Raw genomic sequence first — 18480 nt, 5'->3', positions numbered from 1 at the left:
GGGATAGCTCAGTGGTTTGAGCATTGGCCTGCTAAACCCAGGGTTGTGAATTCAATCCTTGAGGGGGCCACTTAGGGATCTAGGGCAAAAATCAGTACTTGGTCCTGCTAATGAAGGCAGGGGTTTGAACTCAATGACTTTTCAAGGTCCCTTCCAATTCTAGGAGATTGGTATATCTCTAAATATTAAATATCTAGCAGAGCAAAGGGCCAGTGCACCTAAATGCCTGACACTCTGTCTCCTAGCAACTGATGGCCTGGGCCCCTTGCCCCCTGCAAGGTGCCAATTGAAGGTCTTGGAGACAAAGAGGTCAGGTGACCTCCTGGCCCCAGAAAGGAGCTGAGGAGGGGCTGGATGGGGTTTTCAGTCTGGAGCTGGCTGGGGACAAGGAGTGAGGGCAGACATGGGGGTCTGGCTCACTGCCCCCCGAATGGACCCAGCCAAGGGGTCTGGTTCTCTATATCTACAAGCTCTGTTTTAGACCTTGTTCCTGTCATCGAATAAACCTCTCTTTTACTGGCTGGCTGAGAGTCACATCTGACTGCAAAGTGGGGGTGCAGGACTCCATGGCTTCCCAAGGACCCTACTGGGGCGGGCTCACTGTGGGAAGTGCACAAAGGGGCAGAGGATGCTGAATGCTCCAAGGAGAGACCTAGGAGGTGAAGACGTGTGAGTTTCTTGCCCTGAAGATAGTCTGCTCCAAGGGAGAGGAGACTCCCCAAAGTCCTGACTGGCTTTGTGGGGAGCAGTTCCAGAGCATCGCCCGGGGACTCTGTGACACTGCCTCTCCCTTTGTGCCTTCCCCAAGTGCAGAATCACTGAGGGTCAAGGCATGGAGCCAGGCTGCCCTTCATCCAAGAAACCTGCCTCCACTGGACCCCATAAGCACGTATCCACCAGCAAAGCCCCTCTGCATTTCTTAGCTGTTGGATCAGGCCCTTCCCCCTTTGTGACAGTGCAGTCGCTGGGGTGTGAGACATTCTCAAGGACTTTCCCCAGTGCTCAGCTGTCTTGCCGTGCCCCAGGGTGGGCGGATGCCTTGTCAGAGCTTCTCCTCTCAGCAGGCTGCTGATGGCTTCTGCCACAAATAACCCAGCCAGGCAGAAGAGCAGCTACAGCCATTAAAGGAGCCCCCCAGAGAGAGAGACGTGCTGGGCACAGAGGCCTGGCAGTCTGGTTGATGTTTAAAGGTTTCTCTCTCCTTCAGCTTGTTTTTCCCACGAGGGCAGGACTTTTCTATCCGTCTGCATGCCTGGCAAGCTGCAGAGCTGGCAGGGTCGTCCCCACCACAGCCAGCTTGGAAGTGCCACCAGGCCAGGGAGATGGGTGTGGCTGTTACTGGATTCTTTAGAACGCGTTGGTCTGACTGGTGCCTGTTTGACTTGGCCTCCCTGAAAACAGCTGGGAAATGTGATCTCTTCATTAAAGACTCAGCGCCCTGCCTTTCAAGTATGGGCTGGGTCAGCTCACCGTTGTTAGGCCTGAATAAAGCTATAGCAGACAAAACCAGGTATGCCAACCTGACCAAAGTCAGGCTAATAGAGGTTTCTGGGAAACCTTTGACTGGAAACATACTGAGAAGCAGCATGTCTCACGAAGCACTGGGAAAAAGTGAGATAAGGGAGGGGCTGCATTCCTGGCATAGTACCAGCTATGCTGTGTTAGGGGCTGTTCCTTTGAAGAACTGATAAGAAACCCCAGCCTCCCTGTTCGTGGGTGGCAAGTTTGTAGAAATTTTGGTGGTGCCCAGGACCTGCCCCCACCAAACTCTGTCCCCATCTGCCTAAAGCTCTGGGAGGGTTTGGGGGGGGAGGTCTGGGGTGCAGGTCCTGGGCTGGGGACTAGGGTGCAGGAGGAGTGCAGGGTGCAGGCTTTGGGATGGAGTTTGGGTGCTGGGTGCAGGCTCTGGGCTGGGGCAGGGGGTGGTGTGCAGGAGGGGGTGAGGGGTGCAGGCTTTGGGACGGAGTTTGGGTGCAGGCTCTGGGCTGGGGGTAAGGGTGTAGGATGGGGTGGGGGTGCAGGCTCTGGGAGGGAGTTTGGGGATAGAAGGGAGTGCAGGGGTGAGGGCTGTGGGGCTGAAGATGAGGGATTCATGATGCAAGACGGGGCTCAGGGCGGGGGCAGAGGATCAGGGTGCGGGAGGATGAGGGCGCTGGCTGGGGCTGAGGATCAGGGTGCGGGAGGATGAGGGCTCTGGCTGGGGCTGAGGATCAGGGTGCGGGAGGATGAGGGCTCTGGCTGGGGCTGAGGATCAGGGTGCGGAGGGATGAGGGTTGGGACTGAGGATGAGGGGTTCATGCTGCAGGGGGTCTCAGAGCTGGGGCTGAGGATTAAGGTGCAGGGGGATGAGGGCTCTGGCTGGGAATGAGGATTAGGGTGCAGGGGGATGAGGGCTCAGGGCTGGAGCAGAGGATTAGGGTGTGGGGGGATGAGGGTCTGGGGTGTTGGAGAGGCTCAGGGATAGGGCAGAAGCACAGGGTAAGTGCAGCCTGCCTTGCCATTAGTGAATGGCGGGCGCTAGGATCCTGGGGCAGCAGACAGCAGTTCTGCAGGGAGCCGAGCAGGCAGGGGAGAGACCCGCGCTGCTTTTTGTCAGGCAGGGGCGTGGTGGGGGGGACACGCGGGGTGGCAGGCAGGGGCTGGGACCTACTCCAAGCAGGGATGCGGCGGGGGGGGAGAGGCCCACAGGGGCCGGGGCCGATCCAGGCAGGGCCGGGGGAGAGACCCAGCTCCAAATACTGCTGGAGCAGGGCACCCGGCCCTGAATATTGCTAGAGCCTGGGCACCTCGAGTCCATATAACCTGCCGCCTATGTCCCTGTTTTCACTCCTTGGTTCAGTTCTCTGTCTGTTTTTAACTCTCCTACATTCCTAACTTCTGGTGCTTGTTAAGATATTGTTAATCACCTAATGCTGTAAAACATATATACTAAAAGTTTCTAGTTGTTAGAAGAAGGGGGTGGGTTGCTCCAGTGAATAATCTATGACGCGAAGGAACTGTCTATGTAGGCTTATACTAAGATGTAAAAAGCAGGCTGGTTCTCTCTGGAGACGAGCTGCTCTCTATTGATGCGTGCACTTGTCAATAAAGAGCTTTTGATTGGACCATGCTGGTGTTGTCTGTCTCTCTCGCGGTCAGACAACGAACCTTGCCATCTGGGTTTGAGTCCCCGACACCGTCCCTTCCTCAGACTCTCCCAGCCCACTGTTCCTCCAGGAGGAAGGAAGCCGGTACAAATTACCGGGGCCCGGCGATCCGGAAGGGGGCCCAGGGCCAGCTTCCCTGGCTTTGTTGGCCCTGTTTAGCCGGTCTGCCCTTGCTAGGGGGCCTGAACATTTTTTTTCACCAGGGCCCGAACCCGCTCTCGGTGGCCCTGCTTGAGATGCCTGTTATTTCTAAGGTTAAAAAATAAGGAAGGACACCTCCCCGAACTCCCCCTTTATAACATAGCAACAAAACCTTGGCAGGCTCCTGGGGGAATGGCCCTGCAGGAGGAAGTGAAAATCATTCCCTTTGTTTTTAACCCAACTTTAAAGAGGCAGCAGATGTTTCTCTTTGCAGGTCTCCTGGAAGCTTCGTCTCTCCCCAGCAGCTTGCAGGCCAAGGGGCATTCTGGGCCACAACCAAATGAAGGGCGACCGGCTTTACACAGAGATTGGCTGTCTCTCGTCTTCAGTCCCCAGCTGTCGGGCCAGGGGCTGGGGTCGCCCGGTGCTGTTCCCAGGTCAGATTGGATGGTTACAATAGGCCTTTGGGCCTCACAATTTAGTGCTCAGGCTGGGCAAAGACAGCCAGAACTGGTGACTAGGGATCTCTGTTTGGGGCTGCCTCACCCCACAGACAGGACCACAGCCACAAAGCCAAGCTCACTTCAGCATTCCTGCGAGTACATCCCCAGGCAGCTGTGAGGATGCCTCCCAGCCTGGGCAGATAGGCATGCGCTAGCATGATAAATACAGCAGTGCAGTCCCTGAGTCCTGGGCAATGGCTCAGGCCACATACCCAGTGGTGGCTGGTTCTTCCTGCAGCACAGACCTCTGTGGCCACACAGTGGGTAATTCAAGCAGAGCTAGCACGTGTCTGTTCACTTGGGCTGGGAAGGAGAGTCACCCACAGCCCCCTTGGTCATTTCTTTGTGTTCTCCAGATAGGCTGCGTGGGCAGCGTAGGATGGGCTGTGGTCTCCTTGTTCGATCTGCACTTTAATGATGGACTTCTTCTGGTTGGACATGGTGGCTGTCACCTGGATCTCCTGGTTGGTCACCGTCAGCTTGCCATCCTTGGCATCAGTGAGCCTCATTCTCTGGAAGGACTCGCACTTATAGGGAGGGTCATGGCTGTACATGTAGCGGTAGAGGCGATCCATACTGTGGAAGTGCTTCCTGCCAGTGAAGAGCTCGAGGGCAAATTCGATGTCATAGAGCAAGCGGTCAAAGGGGTTGGAGAACATGATGGCCAGGGTGAAGGCGTCGGACTCGTAGCTCAGCACTCCGACGCTCCCGCGGGCCGTGTATCTTGTTTTCACAAACAGGAAGCTCTCCGAGGAGCCGGGGCGGATCTGGGGCACAGGGTTTACCATGGCCCAACCACTGAAACAGTAAGTCCTGGAGGAAAAACATCACGGGCTTCCTTCATTACACAACATCCCAAACAATAATTAATAACTCCATCCCAGCAGCAGGGCAATTCTGACCCTAGGGGCTGGGCTGGGTCACAATCCAGCCGCTCTTCTGCAGAGAGGACACACAGGTCGCTGGACAAGAGAGCACATTCCCACCTCGGCTAGCCCCCAGGGCAGCGGGGTCTTTCCTGCATGACCAATGCACAAGGTGGTACCAGTTCCTATCTGGTAAAACGTTATGTGGTCATGCACAATATATTGTTAACTACAGTTTAGAGGCCATACACAGTCAGACAGACATATCATACAGCTGCATAGGAGCGTGTGTATGTGTGTGTACATGCGGGTATGTGGAGATGGTGAACTAAATACACTGAACACCTTTACAATTAATCATACGCCTATCGCCATGTCACCTGCCCCTAGTCCATCTCCTTGGGACTTATTCTCCAATCTCCCAAGTGGCTTCCAACAGCTGTTCCCTCTCAAATCAACTGGCTGGGGAAATGTTTCACCACACCCTGAAAAAATGTGTTTTTTTCCCCTAAAATACCGTCAGCCCTAGTCCTGGACACACAAAATATCCTGGCTTGAAGGTCCAATACACTCTTGTGCCCCTGCAGGGATAGACACTTCAAATTTAACCCAGAGGGCAGGGGGATTTGTGGTGACCCAATGGGACATACAGCATTGACCTAATATACAGTAATGGATGGATAGGGGATGGATAGACAGACAGAGAGACAGGTATTCAGCAGCAGACACATACCCCACGCCCTGGCACATCTGTATAGACACCAGCGGCAGGATGACTTGGGAAGCTGCGTGGAGGGGGCTACGGGAACCTGCTTACCCGGGGTACTCGAGGGTCACATCTCTGGTGTTGTTGGTTATCTGGATGCCCACACAACGGCCTGCAGCCACGTCCTGAACCAGTTTTTCAACGTTAGTCATCTCGCAGCAATGAGGGATTGTTCAGCAGCAGCTGCCGCAGAGCACCACCAGCTCCTCTCTGGGCAGAGCCGACTCACTGCCCTCCCAGGCCCAGGCCTAGCTCCAGGTCCCAGCGCCGGCTGTGTGTGCTTCCTCCTAGCTGAGGTGGAGACCACGCTTTGCCTGTAGGGGCAGGGCTGTGAACAAGCAGGATGTGAGGAGGCAGGAAGTCTGGGCAGGGGCTAATCTGCAAAGGAAATCCTGGCTAATCAATCTCGGGAAGAGTCAACACAATAGTTGTGGAGGCTTATTGCCAGTTCTCGACAATCAGTTTGTCCTGCTCCTTACAGGGATCTACATGACCTGTACCAGTGCAGGACGGGGGCCCGGGGCACCTCTGTTGGCAGCTGAATGGGCTGCCATGGGCACACAAAGCAAACCCAGTGCTGGAGGGGCACAGGGAATGAGATGGCCGTACCAGGATCCTGTGTGCAGAAAAGGACAAGAATGCTCCAGGAGCTGGAAAAGCTCTCGTACAAAGACAGCTTGGAAAGCCGGGAATTGTTACCTTAGATGGGATGGAGGAGAGAGGACAGGAAAGTAGATCCATAAATAATGAAGGGTCAGCAGAGAGATGATTGGGAGCTTCTGGTCTCCCTGTCTCATCACAGAGGAAGGGGACTCTTAACACCACTAAAAGGTGGGAAATTCAAAACCGAGAAAAGGAAATATTTTATCACATGACATGCAATTTTCCAGTGGAACTCACTGCCACAGGAAGTCATTGAGACCAAGAATTTAGCAAAATGAGATTAGAGGAAGTGTCATTCAGTGGCTAGCACATTGGATAGGAACTCAGGAGTCCTAGGCTGTGCTCCCGGCTCTGACACTGGCCTGCTGGGTGACCTTGGGAGAGTCATTTTGCCACTCTGTTCTTCAGTTTCCTCCACTGTGCAATGGCGAAAGTATCCCTCTGTCCATCCCCATATACACCTCTCTACCCATCTGCCCACCCCTCCCCATACTGATCCATCCAGAATCCATCACTGTAACAGTGGCACAGTGGCTCAGCCCTCCACGTGGGCTGGTAACTTGGCCCCTCTCTCATTGGGTGCTGTGAGACTGTAACTCACTGTGGGACCCTGAGGTGGAGCAGGCCGTGGCCCTGTGAAGCAGCAGTAGTTGTAAGGACTGTTTATCCAGTTTATCTGCATGTATCATTTTTGTATCTGAAGCTGGGAATATTGACCATGTCTTTGTATTTCAAATGTGCTGCATTAGGTAAGGCCAAACAATGTTAGTGGCTTATTGAGGAAATGCACACAAGCATAAGGATTACCCCAGGAACTGTGCAATGGAAACCTCTCAGAGATAGCTTGACACAAGGGGAACTGTTTGACTCTTGGGAAAGCCAAGGCAACTTGTGCCTTAAGAATTTGCCAGCCTGTTTATCGCTCAGGATGAGAATTTGCTAATTTATATTTTACCTATCTAGTGTGTTAAGCTCAGTTTATGACTTTTGTTTATTTACTAAGATAATCTGTTTTGTTCTGTTTGCTATCCCTTTAACCACTTAAAATCTATCTGTAGTAGGAAGAAGGTCTGAAACATAAGGGCATGTATCAGAGGCCTGGCATAGGGCCTGAGGCCTGGGCTAAAGTAGTCAAAACTTTGCTGATAATAAGCAAAGGTAAATTGAGAGCAAGAGGCAGGCCCTGCTCACAGAATTTGGCAAGCACAGGGCTTATATAGCAAAAAAACATACTCCTAAGAGATGCTAGGCACCAAGCACTCATGCAAGCACATTCCAGAAAGGTGGTACCAGAACACCCCGAAAAACACATTCTCTAAAGATAACAGGAACATGCTGACACATCTTAAGGATAAGGTCAGGATAACAGCATGATGAATAGAGATGTTTTGATCAAAACTACAGGTACAAGGCAATGGGTGGCTCCCTGATACATCAAGGGTGATATGTAACTTGTTTATATTGGTGTATAAAGATGTATCTCAGAGGAAGTGTCTTTGCCCAGCCAAGGGGGCAGTAGAAAGTCCTGCCAGTGACTGAGCTGCGTCCATTGTCATGGGCATACATGTGCTAGTGTATCTCTAGACATTGACCCGGAGAGCTGGGACCGTGCTTTGCTGACAATAAACCTGACCAAGCACCTTAATGGATTTTGTGGTCATTGGGCAGTTTGCTCGAGATCTGCTGTGCCAGCTATCTGTGCAGAGCTGGGACCACACACACACACACACACACACACACACGAACATCTGACAAAACTACATTTCATAGTTGTTAAACTTATTTTGTTTATTATTAAGCCCAGTTTACGTAATTTCTAACTGTCGGGGGCAAGAAGTCGTGCACATCTCTCTTCATACTGAGGAAGGGGGCAGATTTTTATGAGCTTGCACTATGCAAGACAGTATTATTTTGGGTTTACCTCCCAAAAGGGGTGTGCATGTGAGTGCTGGGGGAGTCCTATCACACACAGCTAACTTCAGTCTGTGTCTACAGCTGGGTGTGGCCCTATCTGTTTGTGTGTGCTGCAAGAGGCCAGCGAGCCTAATTCAGCAAAACAGGGAGAGTGACCCAGGCTGGTCAAGCAGGAGAGTCTCAGTGAACTCCCAGTACATCAGGTAGCATCGCAGATGGAGGGTTGAACCCATCACAGTGGTGCAGTGAGCAGGGTGGCAGCGTGCTTCCAGGTGTGGGAGAGGCAGAGTCAGGCCTCTGCATAACTGAAAGTCACAGGTCCCCAGGACCGGGGGCAGAAGGGATGTTTTCAATGTCTGAGGACATTATCCCAAGTATTAGCTGTCAGGAATTTGCAGCTAAGCGAAAGACTGACCCTTCCTAGAGAGCATAAGGAAGTGTGTCCTAGAGGGAACTCCAGAAAGGGGAGGGGGAGTTTTTCGAAGAGAACGGGAAACTGTATAGGGAGGCTCCCATGGGAAGGAATAGTTGGTTGTACCAGCCAGCACTGGGGGGAATTAATGCTGCAGGTAACTTGGGGGTTCGGAGGACTTATGGCAGGCTAAGAAGGAATTTCTATTGGCCAGGAATACAGACTGATGTGAGAGATCATTGCAGGTTTTGTGTGTATGTCAAGAGAGGAAAAAACCTGTAGGCCCCCAGAGGGCTCCCCTGCTTCATAGAATATCAGGGTTGGAAGGGACCTCAGGAGGTTCTAGTCCAGCCACTTGCTCAAAGCAGGACCAGTCCCCAACCAACGCCCTATCTTCCCTTACCTGTCATACAGAAGGCATTCCTGAGGCTGACAATGGACATTGTGGGTCCAATGCCATGCCCTACTTGGAGAGGGAAGAAGTATATCTTAGTGGTGGTGGATTTTGCCACTGGATATCCTAAGGCAGACGCTCTGTCCAATATAGAAGTGGAGACAGTGGTAAGTGTTCACTATAGTCAGCAGAGTTGGCTTCCCTAAGGGAATTTTGTCTGATTGGGGGGCGAACTTTATGTCGCAGTTGTTCAACGAGCTATGGAAAGAGTGTGGCGTGACACAACTTAAGACTGCCCCTATCACCCCCCAGGCCAGTAGGTTGGTGGAAAGGTTCAGTGGGACCCTAAAATCTGTGATGGGAATGTATGCCAAGAAAAGAGGCCACAGTTGGGATGAGTTCTTGCCATTCCTGTTATATGTTTACAGGGAGGTACCCCAAGAGTCCATGGGGTTTTCTCCATTTGACTTTCTATATGGAAGAAAAGTGAGGGGATCCCTTGATCTCATTAAGGACACCTGGGAAGGGTGTCATGAGGTGAGGGAAGAACCAGTGACTGAGTATGTTCAGAGGTTCAGGAGGGAGTTAAAGGACATGATGGAAATGGTCCAAAACAATCTCCAAGACAGTCGGGCCAAACAAAAGGTATAATGTGATAAAAATACTTGTAAATGCTATTTTGGCAGAGGAGACTTGGTGATGGTACTCAATCCTGTGACAGGGTTCAAAATGCAAAACTCCTAGGAGGGGCCCTTAGAGGTGATAGAAGTGGCAAATGAGGACATGTATCAAGTTAAAAAGCCCCACAATGATACTGTTCCCCAACTAGTACATGTGAACTGGCTCAAAGCCTACCATAGTAGAAAGGCTGGAGTAAACACAATCTGTTGTGCCAGAGGGGAAACTGAGGCACACTCACACTGATTTAATGAATGAATGATGAGATGGGTCAACTCTGGAAAATATGGAAATCTGTAATAAATTAACACCAGTCGAAAGGTGGGGAGGTGTAAGTGCTGCAAAGGTAAAGCAAGGTATTTTCCAACTAGCCAGGGAAAATGCACTTGCTGTCCCATAGAATCCTCACAAAAGGGCCACAGTCCCTTCCCCCCTTCCAGGCCTTGCAGGCCCACTGGTAAGGTGAAAGATCAAATTCATACAGAGATACAAAATATGTTGGGCCTGGGAGTAATTAGTGAATCTGACCGCTCGTGGGCATCCCCTGTGGTCTTGGTCCCCAAGAGGGATGGCGCTGTAAGATTTTTTATGGACTATAGAAAACCTAATGCTGTTATTGTAACAGATGCATTCCCCATGCCAAGAACTGATGATATGCTGGATTTGCTGAACCAAGCCAAATACCTCAGTATTTTGATTTAACCAGAATTACTGGCAGATCCCTCTGGAGGAAAAGGTACAACAGAAATCTGCTTTTGTCACTGATATAGAGCTCTATGAATTCACAATGTTACCTTTTGGTTTGGTAAATGTTGGTGCAACCTTCCAGAGATTGGTCAACAAAGTGTTCAATGGTTTACAGACCTATGCAAGGGCATACAAAGATAACATCACTGTATTCAGCAACACCTGGGACCACAAGGAGCACCTGGGGGGTCTGCTGTGAGAACTCAAGGAGGTTGGTCTAACCATAAAACCCTCCAAGTGGAAGATAGGAGCAGCCAAAGTCCCTTATCTAGGACATTGGGTCAGGGGAGCGGGGCAAATATCCTCCGACCCTCTTAAGGTGGAAGCCATTGTCAAGTGGCCTGTGCCGCAAACGAAAAGGCAGGTTCAATCCTTTATAGGCTTGGCAAACTATTACAGGAGGTTTGTGTGTGTGTGTGTGTGGCTAGGGGGGTGGGTTCGTCATAAACATACAGCTAAGGGTAGCATAAAATCCCTCCTCTACCTTTAAAGGGTTAATCAGTTCAATGAACCTAGTTGGCATCTGACCAGAAGGACCAGTGGGGAAAGAAGATACTTTCAAATCTGGGGGTAGGAGAGGTTTTGTTTTGTGCTCTGTGGGTGTTGTGTGTTCTCTCTGAGACAACTGAGAGAGACCAAGCAAGTAATCCAGCTCCTACTGAAACGACACGTCTAATATTACAGAAATAGCAAGTAATAGGAAGGAAATGTGTTAGATCATCTTTTGTTTTAGCTTGTAAATTTTCCCTGTGCTAAGAGGGAGGTTTATCCCTGTGTTTTTGTAACTTTAAAGTGTTGCCTAGAGGGGAATCCTCTGTGCTTTGAATCTGACTGCCCTGTAAAATTACCTTCCATCCTGATTTTACAGAGGTGCTTCTTTTATTTTTTCTTCATAATAAAGTTCTGCTTTTAAGAATCTGATTGGGTTTTTAGTGTCCTAAAACCCAAGGGTCTGGTCTGTGCTCACTTTGGTTACCTATTTAGTTGGTGTATTATTCTCAAGCCTCCCCAGGAGAGAGGGTAAAGGGGTTTGGGAGGATATTTTGGGGAAACAGGAACTCCAAGTGGTCCTTTTCCTAAATCTTTGTCTAACTCACTTGGTGGTGGCAGCATACCGTCCGAGGGCAAGGAAGAATTTGTATCTTGGGGAAGTTTTTAACCTAAGCTGGTAGAAATAAGCATAGGGGGTCTTTCATGAGGGTCCCCACATCTGTATCCTAGAGTTTAGAGTGGGGTGGGAACTCTGATAGGGGATTAAGCAACATTGTATCCCCAATCACAGACATATAAAAAGCACCAGCCTACTCAGATGATTTGGTCAGAGGCGTGCCAGAAGGGTTTTTGATTAGGTAAAGGTACACTTGTCTGCAGAGCCTGTGCTGGCCAGCCCTGACTTTGATAAGATTTTTGTATGGTGCACTGATGCATCCGACATTGGGTTGGGTGCTGTACTGATGCAAACAGGGGAGGACAGCAAGAAGCACCCTTCCTAAGCAAAAAGAGGTGACTCAGTCAGCCACGGGAATTTCTGTTTTCCCCCAGGCTACACAAAGGGTTAAGGTGAGGTACCCCAATTTTTATAGACTGAGACAAACAACTCTCATATCACCTTATGAGTTTCATGACATCTGCTTGTTTCGTCCCCTGGTATCATGCTCCGGGTGTCTCTGGCACAACATCCCTGTTTACTACTTCTAGCAGACCCTCTTTTCTGGTGGTAGGCCAGGATGTCCCTGGGCTAATCATCTAGAATGTGTCTCACACGTACCCAATATCTGTTGCTTCTTAGGAGGGCCTGTGTTTTAGCCACACTAGCAATACTTTTGCCAAAGTCATATGATGAACTTGTAAACATCTACTTCAATATATGGCCTAACTTTAGCTCCCAGCCTCTGGTTCAGGGCTGATTTGCACCAGGCCCAGCACTCTCTTTTTCCTACACACAATGTGTAACTTTGGGAGCGCACCTTCTGTGTAAGGTGAATGTAACAACTCTGCACAAGATGGTTTACTGGAGACTGGTATTGTATTCCACCTTTCCCCGGGACTATATTCTGATTGGCTTTTAGCAATACACCAGACTGATATTGTTTATTTGGTCTCTTGAATATATTTCATAACAAACAAAGTTTGACCAAGCAATTGACTGTACAGTTTATCAACAACGAGTAACAGAAGCTGGCCCTAAGAAACTCATACAAAATGCTGTTAGCCTTCTTGGCAACGAGGGCACACTGTTGTATGCAAATTGTATGCTGGTGATGACTTTCAGTGCTCTTATTTCATCAGCTAATAGTGCACAGAAAATTAGAGTTTGGTGGATTTCAGATTCATTAATGGAAATCTAAAATAGTTTCAGTGTGTGTGTGTGTGTGTGTGTGTGTGTGTGTGGCAGGGGGGTGGTTTAAAAAAGGCCCAGAGCCCCCTTCCACACTCAGGGCCGGCTTTAGGCCAATTTCACCAATTCCCCCGAATCGGGCCCCGCGCGTAAGAGGGCCCCGCGCCCAGTGAGAATCCCTTCCCTGGCTAGAGGTGCCTTTTTAATTTTTACTCACCTGGCGGCACTCAGGGTTTTCAGCAGCACTTCGGCGGCGGGTCCTTCAGTGCTGCCGAAGACCTGGAGCAAGTGAAGGACCCGCCACCAAAGTGCCGCCGAAGACTCGGACCACCGCCCGGTGAGTACAAGCCCCATGTGGTTTTTTATGTGTTTTTTTTTTAAGTCATCCCTGCCGGGGCCCCGTCAAAATTCTTTGAATTGGGCCCTGCACTTCCTAAAGCCGGCCCTGTCCACACTCTGAAATCTTTCCCCACTGCCCCGCCCAGAGCCCCCTCCCACACTCTGAACCCCTCATCCCTGGCCCCCCTCCAGAGCCCGCACTCACAGCCCAGAGCCCTCCCAAACACCACGCCCGCCCCAGCCCAGAGCCTCCTCCTGCACCCTGAACCCCTCATTTCTGCCCCACCCCGGAACCTACCCCCACAGTCTCTGCCCAAAGCCCATACCCCCTCCCGCAAACCAACCCCCTGCACCAGCCCAGAGCCCTCTCCCACATTCCATGATAACAGTTTTCAAGTACATAAAAGGTTGTTACAAGGAGGAGGGAGAAAAATTGTTTATCTTAACCTCTGAGGATAGGACAAGATGCAACTGGCTTAAATTGCAGCAAGGCCGGTTTAGGTTGGACATTAGAAAAAACTTCCTGTCAGGGTGGTTAAGCACTGGAATAAGTTGCCTAGAGAGGTTGTGGAATCTCCATCATTGGGGATTTTTAAGAGCAGGTTAGACAAACACCTGTCAGGGATGGTCTAGATAATACTTAGTCCTGCCTTGAGTGCAGGGGACTGGACTAGATGATCTTTCGAGGTTCCTTCCAGTTCTATGATTCTATGATTCTATTATATGGAGGGGTTTGAGGGAGGATATTGAGGTGGTTTTGTGGCTGTTTACAGGGAGCTCTCCCAGGTGTGCGGGGCAGCAAGGGAAAAGCATAAAGGGGCTGGGTTGAGAATTTAACAAGCGGTGGCAGTGGCTGGCATCAGTGAGCCTATCTGAGTCTGGAGTTAACCTTTCGATACTGAATGAGAGATGCTAGGTTGGGCGAGGACGGGCTGTGAAGGGCCTTGAAAGCGAAGACAAGTAGTTTATGTTTGATACGACAGAGAAGGGGGAAGCTAGTGGAGAGTAGGATTGCTACTGTCTAATCGCACAAACCCAAACACCCTTGCTCTGACCCTTCCCTGAGGTCATTCCCTTGCCCCACCCCTTCTCTGAGGCTCCGCCCCCACTCATTCCATTCCCTCTCCATCACTCGAGCAGCCACCTATGCCACCACGGCCATGCTGCTTTTGTTAGTGTATCTGTCTGTCTGTGTTGGGAATCACCCTCCTAGCTGCTGGGCAGGCACATCCTCAAGGTGAGAGTGAGATGTGGGACTAAAATGAGTCATGCCTCGGGTATAAGATACACTTGAGAAGAATGGGATGGAGTAGAGCGGTTTGGATCGCAAGTTCACCAAGATAGGGGGAGTTCTGATTTGTGCTTCCATCAAAGGGAGTAGGCATTAGCTGAGCAGGAATAACAAGAACAGAGCAATTGGGGCTCCCATAATTCCCCCCTACCACATGCTCTTTATATTAAAATATGTTGTCTTTCCTTTCACCGTTAGGTGTCAGTAATGCTTTCCACTTTAACCCAAAGAAACAGCAGCTGAGTCAAGTTTGCCATTAGTTTTGTGCATTCCTCCCTTTTGATTTCACAACTGGAAAAGGCATCACAGCAGTCAAAGTTCAGTCCCCTGGCATGCTAGATGAAGAGATTCACAACATGATCTGTCTGTCTCTTCTCTGCTTACTGTACGGTAACTCATCTATGGGAAAGAACAAGACCTGTGTATGTCCCATTTCTGCTCTTTCTCCAAATTATACCAATGTGAGCAGTCAGCTTGCAGGACAGAGAGGCTAATATTGGAGGAAATGGTTAAGCAGACATTGCTTTGATGGGAAAATTGTGAAAAGCTAAAAGACTTTCGAAATTTCATCTCCTGATAATTAAGCATATCCATTTGCCAACACAATTGCACAAAAACTTCCCGGTAATAAAATCCCCTATGAACTTTTAATGGATCATTTGGTGGAATACTGGGGGACCAAAGAATCTCTTTTCAAGCAAAAACATAGAGAGAAGATTTGGAAGCTGATATGCATATGCAAAAGCCAAGAAGAAACAGAGGAGCAAAAAAGGCCAGGCCAATTGTTCTGGGAGGTCATAGAGAGCACCTTCCAAGCCTGGGGCAGGGGGTTAGGGTGCAGGAGAGGGTGCAGGGTGTGGGCTCCAGCTGGGTGGCACTTACCCTAGGAGACTCCAGGAAGTGACCGGCATGTCCGGCTCCTAGGTGCAGGGGCAGCCAGGCAGCTTCACACGTTGTCCCTTCCTGCAGGTACTGCCCCCGTAGCTCCCATTGGCTGCAGTTCCCGGCCAATGGGAGCTGTGGAGTTGGCATCAAGGCAGGGGCAGTGCACAAAGATCCTGTGGGTGCCCCTGTGCCTAGGAGTCGGACATGGTGGCTGCTTCCGGGAGCCACATGGAGCCAGGTAAGGAGCCAGCCTTAGCCCAGCTGCACTACCAACCAAACTTTGGCTTGGGGAGGGGATAGCTCAGTGGTTTGAGCATTGGCCTACTAAACTCAGAGTTGTGAATTCAATCCTTAAGGGGGTCATTTAGGGAACTGGGATAAAAATCTGTCTGGGGATTGGTCCTGCTTTAAGCAGGGGGTTGGACTAGATGACCTCCTGAGGTCTCTTCCAACCCTGATATTCTATTCTATGAGTCTATTAAAATTTCCCAGGTGATTTTCAATAGCCATTGAGAGATCAAGGCAGATTCTGGGAAATTCCTGACCAATCTGTGAGGGATGCATAGAGAGGATAGAGTATAGGTGCTGGGGATGCTGCAGCACCTTGTCTTGAAATGGTTTCTATCATATACAGGGTTTACAGTTTGGTTCAATGGCTCTCAACATCCCCACTATAAAAATTGTTTCAGCAGCCCTGGGTAGGGTATGAATAAGACCTGACTGTCCTCTCAGTTGCACAGCAGTAGATCAGGAGTAATTCACTGGAGTCACACTGTGGTAAAACTGCTGCAAGTGTGATCAGTATCCAGCTCATTGTCTGTAATGACACAATCTCATGCTATATTGTCTGTAGGATTCTGCCTCATTCAGTGCACATGATGGACAATGCTTGGGGAACAGGAAGGTGAACGTTTGGGGGCAAACTATATTTGTATCTTCTAAAGTATAAAACTAGAGTAAATCCAAATGGATCCATGAAATACTCAAAGACTATTGCAGCTTGGTAAAGGTTATATGCACGGGACAGCTCAAGATTGGATTCCTGGCTTGACAGAGGAGCTAGAGTTTCCTGTAGTGTCTAAAATCACTGTGGGTGCAAATTTGTGGGCAGGTAACAAGTTTGGGGACTTGGGAGAAATTGCATGGACTGATTTGGCCGGGATCAAGAGGACTGGCAAACAAAACACTGAGAACTACATAAAGTGACCACCCTGCTGTCAGGAGAAAGGTGGTTCTCGCTGATACTCGATCCAAGCACTGACAGGAGACTGTGACCAAGAGGAACAGGATCTGCAGAGGGGACCTGAAGGATCTCTGGAACCTACCAGGGTCCCCAGATGGAATATGGTGACAGCTGGGAAGCTAGGCATGTGTATCAGCGGTTTATTGTTTTTGAGATCTGTTTTCTCTGGAATGCTTTTGTTCTGCATAAATAGTGCTTTGCCATAGGGAGGCTGGTTGATCACTGGTTAACCCTGTCATTGTCCTAGGAGAACAGAACTACAGAAGCTGGACTGAAGTCAGGCCTCCAGGGATAATCACATGGAATTGCAGGGGGTCTACTACCTAAAACACAGATTTGAAGAGAAAGGGATGTAGGGCCCAGCCCTGAGAAAGGTGATGTTTAGAGGCCTGAGACATAAGTGTAGTGCCCTCCAGGAGACCACAAGGGAGTCCCAGGTGTAGTTACCTGAGGAATGTACAGATACTAAGGCCAGAAGGGGCCACTGTGTTCATCTAGTTTGACCTCTTGTATAACCCAAGCCAGAGAACTTCAACAAATAATCCCTACAGCAGACCTCTTAGATGTGACACTTCTGCCAGTCGGAGTCAGAAACAACCAAGGCCAGATTCAAAATCTAGGGGTTCCTTTTCAACAATGCAACACAAAACTGGCTCGAGCCCCCACTGAGTAACCTGGGACAATTACATGCCATCAGTATGTAATTGGATTTGTGACCATACATCTAAGATGATCATAATATAATTTCTTGTGATAAGTTACTACACAGCACTGTTACATTCTGTCACAGACCACACATTCCATAAGAGATCTTCATTTGGTTAGCTGCACTGGGCATGATATCGGTGTTGCATTGTCATTGCTACCTTTCCAGCTGGCCACACAGTGGGGTCTTTACCTCAAACACATTATACACATAGATCCATTGATGCCCCTTTTGAGAGCAACAAGCAATCTGTGGGACTTTCCATGTTTGGGCATTTTGGTGATACACCACCAGCAAAGGGATTTGCATACATTACTGATAGATGGGTGGTCTACGGAATGGACAGCTAATTGATCAAACACCTCCTTATTTGTATGGCCAACCAATGATAATGTGAATGAGACATATAAGGATTGTAAAATGTCACAGGTTTTGCTTAAATAAACATGTCATGATTTGGAGGTGGTGTCACAGATCCCAAGTTTCTAATTGAACCAAATGTTTTTTTTTTATATATTTGGTTTGGCATTTGACTTTCTCTCCTCCATGTTTTTAAATACAATGTGGACAATGCCAATTCAAAATTTGTTGATCTCTGATTAATTTGGGTAATTTCTCTTAGTTCCAAGAATTATCAGGTATAATCAATATATCTATTATATATTCATCTTATAATGAACAAATAATTTCTTTTCCAAGTTAATGCTTTTTTTTCTGATCATTATTAAATTTTATCGATTGATTAATCTTCTGAGTTTCATTAAACAATTTGGTTATTTTATGCATATTACACACTGTATATCATTTTTCACTTGCTAAGCCATAAATTCCCTTCAATATGGGGTCAATTACTTTTGTAAGCATTTTCCTGACTCACATAATTGATATGCTTTATGATTCTTTTAACATGAACCTTATTTCAAATTAGCACTTTTGTACTAAATAAACCTGAGTAGTAATAGACTCGATAGTATTCATCACCATGCAGATTTGACAGGTTTCCATGCCCCTTTTAGGGTTTATGTCCCACCTTCCCACCCCCCGCTTCCGTTGGCGTGAAAGTGCGGCGCCGTCAGCCATTTTGAAAAAAAGTGTGTGTGTATGTGTTTGACTAGGGGAAGTGTTGTGTATGTTTGTGCTTGGGTACATGGAGAGAAAAAGGTTGAAAAAAGAGTGTGAGAGAGTGTTAAGAGGAAAAAAGAAAGTTTGAGTAAGGTTTAGAGGAAAAAAAGGAAATTTGAAAGAAGAGAGGTAAGTTATTGAAGAAAAGAGGCTGGTTATGAAAGAATAGAAAGATAGAACTTTAAAAAAAGGAAATATTTGTTTTTGAAGGGCTAGTTTAAGAAAAAAGTTAAATAATATTGAAAACTAGGTTGAAAAAGGGAAAGGCAAAACCTGTTTGGGAGGCCCAGGGTAAAAAAGGTGAATAAAAAGGCATTGAAACTATT

The sequence above is a fragment of the Gopherus flavomarginatus genome, chromosome 18, assembly GCF_025201925.1.
Source record: "Gopherus flavomarginatus isolate rGopFla2 chromosome 18, rGopFla2.mat.asm, whole genome shotgun sequence".
Taxonomy (NCBI): domain Eukaryota; kingdom Metazoa; phylum Chordata; order Testudines; family Testudinidae; genus Gopherus; species Gopherus flavomarginatus.
The sequence above is the reverse complement of the archived record's forward strand: the minus strand, read 5'-3'. Positions refer to the sequence as shown.